This window comes from Oncorhynchus kisutch, linkage group LG8, assembly GCF_002021735.2.
Source record: "Oncorhynchus kisutch isolate 150728-3 linkage group LG8, Okis_V2, whole genome shotgun sequence".
In the NCBI taxonomy this organism is placed as follows: Eukaryota; Metazoa; Chordata; class Actinopteri; order Salmoniformes; family Salmonidae; genus Oncorhynchus; species Oncorhynchus kisutch.
The window spans coordinates 50734021-50743188 of record NC_034181.2 but is presented as its reverse complement, the minus strand read 5'-3'; the positions used below and the strand labels follow the sequence as shown (position 1 = coordinate 50743188).

General features: G+C 44.8%; 1 long non-coding RNA gene across 2 annotated transcripts in view; it reads right to left on the bottom strand.

The window, feature by feature from the left end:
• Positions 1-5479: 5479 nt before the first annotated feature.
• Positions 5480-9168, bottom strand: part of LOC109895576 (uncharacterized) — an 82404-nt gene continuing 78715 nt past the window's right edge. The window contains exons 3-6 of one of the 2 annotated variants that reach the window (XR_002256005.2): positions 8716-8823; positions 8435-8537; positions 8121-8295; positions 5480-6266 (exon numbers count right to left, since the gene is read on the bottom strand). This is a non-coding gene — a long non-coding RNA (uncharacterized LOC109895576). The remainder of the gene's footprint in view (positions 6267-8120; positions 8296-8434; positions 8538-8715; positions 8824-9168) is intronic. The other variant, XR_002256004.2, reaches the window with a different exon arrangement.

Sequence of the window (9168 nt, the reverse complement as noted above, 5' to 3'; positions counted from 1 at the left end):
TGCAGTTCTGGAAACGTCAGAGTGTCTTCTTTCCAAAGCTATCAATTCCATGCATAGTCGAGTATCTTTTTGTGACAAAATATTGCGCTTAAAACGGGAACGTCTTTTTATCCAAAAATGAAATAGCGCCCCCCAAAGCTTAAGAGGATTTATTAATGCTTTGTAGGTTAGCATTAAAACCAATAAAACATTTTATAATATTTCAACAATGGTTTCACTTTCACATGTGTCTTTAATTTAACAAATTACTGTACTTTGTGCAAATTATTATCGTAAAAATGTAAAGATATGTTACATGAATTCACAAATACAATGAAATGATCCCACACGTTTTACTCACAGATTTGTCCCAATGCATGATTAATAAATGAGGCTCCAGGTATAAAAAAATAAAATGGAATGAAGTGGACCTTGAAATGTGTTCCTTTGCTATGGGAGACGCCGACTGTACAAATGAGCCGACCCAATGGCCTGAAGTTTCATACTCTTTTCCTATTCCATTGAATCTCTAGCTAAGTCGTACTTTTTACATCCCTGTAGTTGCATCTTGTTTTGATATGCAGCATTGTGTTTTTTTTTAAATCAGATACTCTATAACAAGGCAGATTGTTAGGTTAATGTAAACAAAGAGAGAGAGAGAGAGAGCATATCTGATGACGTAAATTTGCTAGCTGCATCGACAACTGCCCTGCATGACCAGTTTCTCCAGATGCTTTCCGACAAAGGAACCAACCCAGTTGCTCTGACGACATTTGTCAGTTGCCAAGACAAGAAAAGCGTGGTACTTAAACCTCCAGTCTAGGCTGCTTGTGTAGGCTCTGTTATACCTACCGTGTAATATACACCTCTAATGATAATCCCTCGCAATCCCTTATCAACAGAATGTGCCATCAGAGGAACAGGGAGTAGCCATGGACACTCTGGGGAAAGCATCACGTGCAGATTGTGGTTGACACGATTGTGGTTGACAAGTGTCCCTACAACTGAGGACAGGACACAGACAGCACAGTTGATCAGTGACTGCAGGACAGCACAGGGCATCTGGGATGTGACACTTCTCCAAAGAAAAGCCATTTGTTCTACACAAGGAAGATCCTTTCACTGTATTTACACTACCAGTCAATAGTTTTAGAACTCTTACTCATTCAAGGGCTTTCTTTTACTATTTTCTACATTGTAGAATCATAGTGAAGACATCACAACTATGAAATAACACATATAGAATCATGTAGTAACCAAAAAAGTGTTAAAAAAATGTCAATATATTTGAGATTTGAGATTCTTCAAATAGCCACCCTTTGCCTTGATGACAGCTTTGCACACTCTTGGCATTCTCTCAACCAGCTTCATGATGTAGTCACTTGGAATGCATTTCAATTAACAGGTTTGCCTTGTTAAAAGTTTATTTGTAAAATGTATTTCCTGCTTAATGCATTTGAGCCAATCAGTTGTGTTGTGACAAGGTAGGGGGGGTATACAAAAGATAGCCCTATTTGGTAAAAGACCAAGTCCATATTATGGCAAGAACAGCTCAACGAAGCAAAGAGAAACGTCAGTCAATCATTACTTTAAGACATGGAGGCCAGTCAATACGGAACATTTCAAGAATTTTTAAAGTTTCTTCAAGCACAGTCGCAAAAACCATCAAGTGCTATGACTAAACTGGCTCTCATAAGGACCGCCACAGGAAAGGAAAACCCAGAGTTACCTCTGCTGCAGAGGATAAGTTCATTAGAGTTACCAGCCTCAGAAATTGCAGCCCAAAAAAATGCTTCACAGAATTCAAGTAACAGACATACAGGTATCTCAACATCAACTGTTCAGAGGAGACCTTCATGGTTGAATTGCTGCAAAGACATGTGTCCTTTGATCTGGAGTTCAAATTGGAGAATTTTGGTTCCAACCGCCGTATAATTGTGAGATGCGGTGTGGGTGAACGGATGATCTCTACATCTGTTTTATTAACCACTGTAAAGGAGGTGTTATGGTGTGGGAATGCTTTGCTGGTGACACTGTCTGTGATTTATTTAGAATTCAAGTGTCACGCCCTGGTCTTAGTATTTTGTGTTTTCTTTATTGTTTTGGTCAGGCCAGGGTGTGACATGGGTTAATTATGTGTTGTGTTTTGTCTTGGGTGTTTTTGTAGGTATTGGGATTGTGGTATAGTGGGGTTATCTAGAAAAGTCTATGGTTGCCTGAAGTGGTTCTCATTCAGAGGCAGGTGTTTATCGTTGTCTCTGATTGGGAACCATATTTAGGCAGCCATATTCTTTGAGTGTTTCGTGGGTGATATTTCCTGTCTCTGTGTTTGTTTGCACCAGATAGATAGGCTGTTTAGGTTTTCACGTTACGTTGCTTGTTTTGTATTGTTCGTGTTTATTCGTTTACTAAACATGTATCAAAATGACCACGCTGCATTTTGGTCTCCCTCCTTCAACGGAAAAAAACCTTAACAGAATCGCCCACCACAACAGGACCAAGCGGCGTGGTGATAGGCAGCGGCAGCAGGAGCAACGAAATCCAGATTTCTGGACATGGGAGGAGATATTGGATGGTAAAGGACCCTGGGCTCAGCCTGGAGAATATCGCCGCCCCAAAGAAGAGCTGGAGGCGACGAAGGCGGTGAGGCGCTGGTATGAGGAGGCAGCATGGCGACGTGGATGGAAGCCCGAGAGTCAGCCCCAAAAATGTCTTGGGGGGCACACAGGAAGTATGTCGACGCCAGGTAGGAGACCTGCGCCAACTTCCTGTGCTTACCGGGGGGCTAGAGAGACTGGGCAGGCACCGTGTTATGCTGTGGAGCGCACGGTGTCTCCAGTGCGGGTGCGTAGCCCGGTACGGTACATACCAGCTCCTCATATCGGCCGGGTAAGGTTGGGCAGGCTCGGTGCTCAAGAGCTCCAGTGCGCCTGCACGGTCCAGTCTATCCAGTACCACCTCCACACACCAGCCCTCCGGTGGCAGCTCCCCGCACCAGGCTTCCTGTGCGTGTCCTCGGCCCTGTACCACCAGTGACAGCACCACACACCAGGACTACAGTGCGCTTCACCTGTCCAGCGCTGCCAGAGCCTTCCTCCTCTACAGCGCTGCCGGAGTCTCCCACCTGTTCAGCGCTGCCGGAGTCTTCCGCCTGTCCAGCGCTGCCAGAGATGCCAGTCTGCATGGAGCTGCCAGAGCTGCCAGTCTTCATGGAGCTGCCAGAGCTGCCAGTCTGCATGGAGCAACCAGAGCTGCCAGTCTGCATGGTGCAGCCAGAGCTGCCAGTCTGCATGGAGCAGCCAGAGCCGCCAGTCAGCATGGATCAGCCAGAGCCGCCAGTCAGCATGGATCAGCCAGAGCCGCCAGTCAGCATGGATCAGCCAGAGCCGCCAGTCAGCATGGATCAGCCAGAGCCACCAGTCAGCATGGATCAGCCAGAGCCGCCAGTCAGCATGGAGCAGCCAGTGCCGCCAGTCAGCATGGAGCAGCCAGAGCCGCCAGTCAGCCAGGATCCGCCAGAGCCGCCAGTCAGCCAGGCTCCGCCAGTCAGCCAGGATCTTCCAGATCCGCCATTCAGCCAGGATCCACCATTCAGCCAGGATCCGCCATTCAGCCAGGATCCGCCAGCCAGCCAGGATCTACCGGAACCGCCAGCCAGCCAGGATCTGCCAGAACCACCAGCCAGCCAGGATCTGCCAGAGCCATCTACCTGACTGAGCTTCCTCTCAGTCCTGAGCCTCCCCTCAGTCCCGAGCCGCCCCTCAGTCCCGAGCCGCCCCTCAGTCCCGAGCCGCCCCTCAGTCCCGAGCCGCCCCTCAGTCCCGAGCTGCCCCTCACTCCAGTGGGGTCCTTGGTGAGGGTTACTAGGCCAAGGTCGGCGGCGAGGATCACCAATCAAAGGACGCGATGCAAGTGGACTAAGACTTTTTCGGAGTGGGGTCCACGTCCCGCGCCGGAGCCGCCACCGTGGACAGATGCCCACCCGGACCCTCCCCTATGGGTTTAGGTGTGCGGCTGGGAGTCCACACCTTGGGGGGGTCGGGGGGGTTCTGTCACACCCTGGTCTTAGTATTTTGTGTTTTCTTTATTATTTTGGTCAGGCCAGGGTGTGACATGGGTTAATGATGTTGTGTGTTTTGTCTTGGGGGTTTTTGTAGGTATTGGGATTGTGGTTTAGTGGGGTTATCTAGAAAAGTCTATGGTTGTCTGAAGTGGTTCTCAATCAGAGGCAGGTGTTTATTGTTGTCTCTGATTGGGAACCATATTTAGGCAGCCATATTCTTTGAGTGTTTCGTGGGTGATTGTTCCTGTCTCTGTGTTTGTTTGCACCAGATAGGCTGGTTAGGTTTTCACGTTCCGTTTCTTGTTTTGTATTGTTCGTGTTTATTTGTTTATTAAACATGTATCAAAATTACCACGCTGCATTTTGGTCCTCCTCACCTTCACCGCAAGGAAACCGTAACATCAAGGCACACTTAACCAGCATGTCTACTGCAGCATTCTGCAGCGATACGCCATCCCATCTGCTTTGGGCTTAGTGGGACTATCATTTGTTTCTCAACAGGACAATAAACCAACACACCTCCAGGCTGTGTAAGGGCTATTCTACCAAGAAGGAGAGTGATGGAATGCTGCATCAGATGACCTGGCATCCACAATCCCCCGATCTCAACCAAATGGAGATGGTTTGGGATGAGTCAGACCGCAGAGTGAAGGAAAAGCAGCCAACAAGTGCTCATCATATGTGGGAACTCCTTCAAGACTGTTGGAAAAGCATTCCAGGTGAAGCTGGCTGAGAGAATGCCAAGAGTGTGCCAAGCTGGCATCAAGGCAAATTGTGGCTATTTGAAGAATCTCAAATATAAAATATTTTTTGATTTGTTTAACACTTTTTTGGTTACTTCATAGTTGTGATGCCTTCACTATTATTCTACAATGTAGAAAATAGTAAAAATAAAGAAAAACCCTTGAATGAGTAGAAGTTCGAAAACTGTTGACCAGTAGTGTATATAGAACTAATAAATAGAATAATAAATATGTGGGGTGTCTGAAGGGTCCCAGTAGCCTAGTGGTTAGAGCGTTGCACTAGTAACCGGAAGGTTGCAAGTTCATATCCCCAAGCTGACAAGGTACAAATCTGTCGTTCTGCCCCTGAACAGGCAGTTAACCCACTGTTCCTAGGCCGTCATTGAAAATAAGAATTTGTTCTTAACTGACTTGCCTAGTTAAATAAAGATTAAAAAATATATTTAAAAAATTAAAAGTATTGATTACCATTCTACTACAGGTGCAGACGAAGATGTTTGTGACACAGGCTACTTACAGTGATTTTATCACATGGACTCCAAAAGACTGCCTGATCTTCCATGTCACCAGAGATGAAGATTTCATCAACATCATCAGTGACTTTTGGGCGAGGCACATATTCCCCAGACAGACACTGACACAAGAGGATGTATAGGTAGGTGCTACACAGGTATACCTTTACGACATACAAACACTACTGTATAGATCTATTTCATTTTAATAAAAGTAATCCGTGTCATAACTTGGAAAAGTATGTTCACAAATGTAATGAAATGTAATGTACATCAAAAATTGAGATGCTGCAGAGAATAAACAAATATTTTGAAAAAATTTGACTCATTTCAGGAAACCTTGCTCATGCTCTCCACTTTCAGGAGGACTGAGTTTTGAAATCAGTGGAATGCCCATTGGAAGCAGATTATTTTAGCTAAAATGGAGAAAAATATGCAAATATGCAGAGGGAGTCAAAAAGAGAACACAAAGACGGCTGTTCTGTAAGGATCGATGGTGGTAGACGAGAAACAGGTATAGGACGTGAACATTTAATTAACAATGGACATAAAACAGCACAAGACAGGACAGCGTCTGGGCATAAAACATAACGACATTAATGCGGACACGGGGAAGCAACGGAGGGACAGACAGATATAGATGGGGCAATCAAAAAGGTGAAGGAGTCCAGGTGAGTCCAATGAACGCTGATGCACGTAATGATGGCGGCAGGTGTGCATAATGAAGGGCAGCCTGGTGCCCTCGAGCGCCAGAGAGGGAGAGCAGAAAAAGGCTTGACAGTAGCCCCTCCTCTAGGGGTGCCACCCAGCGTCCTACCTGGGCGAGCCTGACTGGCTGGCCGAGGCGTGGGAGCCTGACGAGCCGGCTGAGGCGTGGGAGCTTGACGAGCCGGCTGAGGTGTGGAAGCCTGACGAGCCAGCTGAGGTACCCCCGGTTCCATCGGATGTCGGCACCTGGACCTGACGTCACTAACAAAAACAAAGAAACAAACTCCCTTCACATATTGGTGTCAGCATTCTGTAAGGACAGACACTGATGGATGAGAAGCAAGTACAGGGAGTGAACATTAAATTAACAGACATGAAACAGGACAGGACAGCGTCTGGTCATGAAAACATAACGGCATTAATGCTGACATGGGGAACAATGAAGGAACAGGCAGATATAGATGGGGCAATCAACAAGGTGAAGGAGTCCAGGTGAGTCCATTGAGCGCGGACGCATGTAATGATGGTGAAAGGTGTGCGTAATGAAGGGCAGCCTGGTGCCCTCAAGCACCAGAGAGGGAGAGCAGGAGCAGGCGTGACAGTTGTAAAAAACACTTGTCTCCGGAATACATCTTCAAACTAAGGGCAACCGTGGCATCCGTGACAGAGAGGGAGAATCGTTCATCCATGTATATGGGTAAGAGAGTCTAGCTAGCTACATTTTCAGATATTATAGGTTTCTAATTTATTCAGAAAGTCATTTTCAATGCAAGTTAAAGGTTGCCGTTAGCTAGCACATTTGCTGGCTGGCTCGCTAGCTATTGTTACGTGTATGATCTGTGAAGGTATATTATTCACATCTCAGAGCAATTTGCATTGCTAGTTATAGCCTAATGTTAGCTAGTTAGCTAACATTGAACCTAGTTGGTTAGCTTTAGCTACCTGCAGATTCATTGACGGTAGTAACGTTATGAGTTTGGATTATGGTTCATTGTTTAGCTATCTAGCTATATGTCTAAACAAAAAACTCCACTATGCAAGAAGCCATTTCACTGTACCATTTACAGCTTCTGTATCATGTGTATGTGACAAATACCCTTTGATTTTATTGGATTTTATTTGATAGTGAGTGTTTACCAGAGACCGTAATGTGAAGAACAACATGACTTGCACCAAAGTCAAATTAGGATATAATGTTAGGCCAACGAGACAGTGTCCAAGTTCTAGAATTCTCCAGTAGAATGCCCTGCTTTTATTTCGTCACAAGCACAACCGTAAGCTATTTTTTGTGATTAGCTCGCAATTAACAAAATAATGATGTTGTTGTGAGTTTATTTCCTGCAATAATGCATACAAATTAGCTAAAGTTAAGATGTTGTCAGCTATATGATTATGGTCATATTTGAACTGGCTAGCCAGCTAACTTAATGTTACCTAGCTAGCTAACAAGCTAAAAACGAATCAAAACATTGTTTAGAAAGTTGCTTTTAGTTGCCTAGTTTGCTAGATTGACAAATACATTTTTAAACGGATCGGTTTATTGTGTTAAAATGCACAATTTATGCTATATTGGACCAGCAGGTTGCTGATGTCATGCAGCCTGTCATTTTTGTGTTTTTTTACTTTTCAAAACAACAACGACAGTTTTGATTTCGGACGACAATAGAATGTTCATGATGTCACTGCGACAACTGTCTACAGACATCTTGAAAGACGTGGTATAAACCAGCCTTTAGTCTTGAAATCTTTGGTTGTTTAGTACAACACCGTACTCACTCTGTTTAGAATGAGTGAATCCATAAAGAGATGGTTGGGCTAAGGCTTAAGAGGGTGTGAAATATGCTGAATGGGTATAGACAAAGAAAAGCTCTGCAGTAGGTGTACCAAAACATCCCAGGGCCATTTTATCAATAGTGGGTTTGCAAGTTGATCAACTTTCAAAGCAGAATTACTTTCCCATTGATCCTCAACTGTAGCGGATGATATACCATTTTCTAGCTCTGAGTCTACTTTTATCCGATGTAAAATAAGATCGAGCCGGTCAGTCACAAACGTCATGCATGCACGTTTGTCTCTGTTCATAACTGTGTACTTTATTAGGAGGCTGATCACTACCCCAGTGGTAATGGCAATGAAGGCAGGATGGCAGGCAGCACCAGGGTAGGCATCAGCAGTACAGGCAGCAGTAGCACAGGAATCAGCAGCAGTGTGGTAGGCATCAGCAGTGCAGGCAGCAGCAGGAGGGCAGGCGTCAGCTGCAGTAGGGCAGGCAGTGGTATTGCAGTTTAACCTGTAAAATAAACATGATTTTGCCAGTTACAATATTGCAGGTCACTCTTGTATGTGGGCACTAGTAAGATTATAACATATGACCATGACAAGCCCTATTGTTCTTGCTGTCATTAGCAAGTTCATCATCACACACTTACCACACTGCCAGTCGTGTTGATTTTGACGAGTGTTGCCTCTTCTGTCTTCGCTCTCATCCTTCATGTTCTTAACCAGGGGCAGGTTATGTGGCTATCAGCCTCTCTATTGCAAAACACAGGAACAATACTCAGTGATCTTACTGAACAGAAGCAGATTCATTGTTATTTATTGGAGTTCAATACTATGCACAAACATAGAATTCTGAAGCATAATTTAAGCTTTCAACATTAATGAATTCTAACCCATGGGAATCCACTGATTTCACTCTTGACTGCTCTACCTCTTTCCCTGGCAACTGCTTCCGACCGCGGATGAAGGCAGGTGTTATGAAGTGTGCTCCAATAAAGGCAAAATCATCCATAGGTGCGAAGTTCCTGTCTGACAAAATCTGAAATGAAGGACACAAGAACATCAAATCAAAATGTATTTGTCACCTTACAGTGAAATGCTTACTTACAAGTCCGTTTTAAGAAAATCCCTAAAAAAAAGTAAAAGATAAGAATAACAAATAATTAAAGAGCAGCAGTAAATAACAATAGCAGGGCTATATACAGGGGGTATCGGTACAGAGTCAATGTGTCAATGTGCAGGGGGGCACCGGTGTCAAGGTAATTGAAGTAATTATGTACATGTAGGTAGAGTTATTGAAGTGGCTATGCATAGATAATAACAACAGAGAGTAGCAACAGCGCACGGGGGGGGTAATGCAAATAGTCTGGGTAGCCATTTGATT